The 2246-nt window shown below is 28.8% G+C and overlaps 1 protein-coding gene across 1 annotated transcript in view; it reads left to right on the top strand.

Moving 5' to 3' along the window:
- Positions 1-2246, top strand: part of LOC106684787 (uncharacterized) — a gene marked incomplete in the record, with an annotated part of 29246 nt that overhangs the window by 13547 nt on the left and 13453 nt on the right.

Below are 2246 nucleotides of genomic sequence, written 5' to 3' on the forward strand. Positions count from 1 at the left end.
TTTGGCCCTATCTTTACTTTGTTGTCATTTTCTCTTTTAAAATTTCTAAAAATGCTGCTAAATATACTGTCAACTTCAAATCAGATTCTAAGGGACTGAACCACCACTATTCAGAAATTTTAAGTAGAATAAATATGTGATTATTGTATACGAAAAAGATGAAAAATAAAAAAATGTTCAAATCCTTAAATAGTAGAAGTATATAAATGGAATAAATATGCAATAATAAAAGTGTGAATAGAGAAGTAAATATGTTAAATAAAAAAAAGGGGGTAAATGTATATGTGAGAGAAATACACATAAAATAGGAATAAATTAATTATAGATTTTAAATATATTAAAAAATGTTTGTGTTGTAAGCAGAAAAATTAGTAATAAATGTTAATTAAATTATAATGAAAATGTAAATTAATGTTTTAAGAAAAATTATGTTATATGGTAAGGTGATAACAGAGTCCACAGGTTAGAAGGTAGTTTCTGTTTAAAGTTTGCAAATGTAAATGAAAGAAAGAAGAGAAGTGGGTGATACAAGTTTTAAATTTACAAAAGAGTTATATAGAAGAAGTTATGTAAGTAGGAATCTATTTAAAAAAAAAAATTTATTATGTTATTGTGATGTTATTTTAATTATTGGCTTGTTTAGAGATGGGACAAAGGCAATTAACCGGCATTTTTAGGAATTTTAAAAGATAAAATGACAACAAAGTAAAGGTAGGGTCAAAAAATCAGTGTGTAAGTGAAGGAAATAATGAAATTGCTGTTTGTAGGTATCCTTGAAAATGACCTGAGGGTCGAAACGTTGGAAGTTTAAAAAGAATAAAGTTGAGAAAAAAGGATCAAATTTGTTTTAAATAAACTAAACCACTCTCAAACAAGAATGTATTAGTAAAAATTAATCTAAATTGATTAATTTTTATCTAACTGTTTTTTGTTTTAAAAAAAAAAAGATATCTTAAATAATAGAGCTGTCATTGTAATATATGGAAACCAAAAAACTTAAAAACTTTAGATTATTATTATATTTTATAGCCTAAATGTTTTACCTATAACCAGGATTATATTAAATTAACGTAATATCAATATTTTTCTCTAAAGAAAAGCAATTTTCAAAAGATTCCTTCAACAATTTATGAAATCACCCTTAAAAAGCTGGTGATATCAAACTTTAATCCATTAAAAAAATCAGCTACTATGTTTTTGGACCAAACGCCTTTAACAACAAATTAAAACATATTGTTTTTGTTTTAACTTCGACTCTTTTTACTTACTGAACACATATTATAATATACATTTTTTCGTTACTAGGTAAAATTTTATTTATTTATTTTTTCCTGAATCAGTTCTTTCATTTTTTTAATCTTTACTTCTTGTTTTCTCCGTGGCCAAATATTTTTTATATTCTCTTTATTCCCTCCCATTCATCTCATATTTATCATTTTCAGAAACCCCACACAAATATTTAACCTACTATACAAATTTTAATGATCGTCATAAAATGTCATAAAATAACATTCCACAGACTAAATGCCATTAAATATTTATTTTCCTTAGCAGAAATAATTTCTGTGGTTGTTAAAAGGTTTCTCCCCTTTGTAACGACTCCCCCCTGAAGAATAGACTTCTTACTCAGCATGTTGTGCTCTTTTTGAAGGAAACCTTCGAGTCATCTCGGTTTAATTTGACTGAAATATCGTTTATTTCATCATCGATTGTATGATTGATGGAATCTAACCCACATCGGTTTTACACCTAATCACTCGCTGTTGTAGGTTGGAGATTCGTGGATACCCATGATCGAATCTTGCCACGATGTCGAGAACAGCAACACCTTCTACTCCACCCACACCGTCCACGGAGCCATCATGGGAGGCAAGGTCTACAGGACGACAGCCAGGCCACTCTTCTCCAGAGGATTAAGCATCTTCTTCAAGGGATTCAATCCAGAGACCGCTTATACCCAGGTGAGTAGTTAGTAACAGGTTAGAGAGCTGATAATACTCAGATGAAACGAGAAATTCTCAATTATTTTAATTGATTTAAAAGAGGCTTGAATTTCATCAGTCTTAAATTCCATCAAGTGCGAAATTCAATCATTCTAACCTACTGTGAGTTGGGAAACTGATGAAGTGGAATGATGGACTGCACAGTTTTCGGGCAATACTGTGTTTAAATTATTTTTGGTGAATATAATTTTAGCATAAATTTACTTTGTAGTAAATAATAATAAAATATTTTTTTTTTTTTGG

This window comes from Halyomorpha halys, unplaced genomic scaffold (genome assembly GCF_000696795.3).
Source record: "Halyomorpha halys isolate HHAL.00 unplaced genomic scaffold, Hhal_1.1 Scaffold615.1, whole genome shotgun sequence".
Classification (NCBI taxonomy): Eukaryota; Metazoa; Arthropoda; class Insecta; order Hemiptera; family Pentatomidae; genus Halyomorpha; species Halyomorpha halys.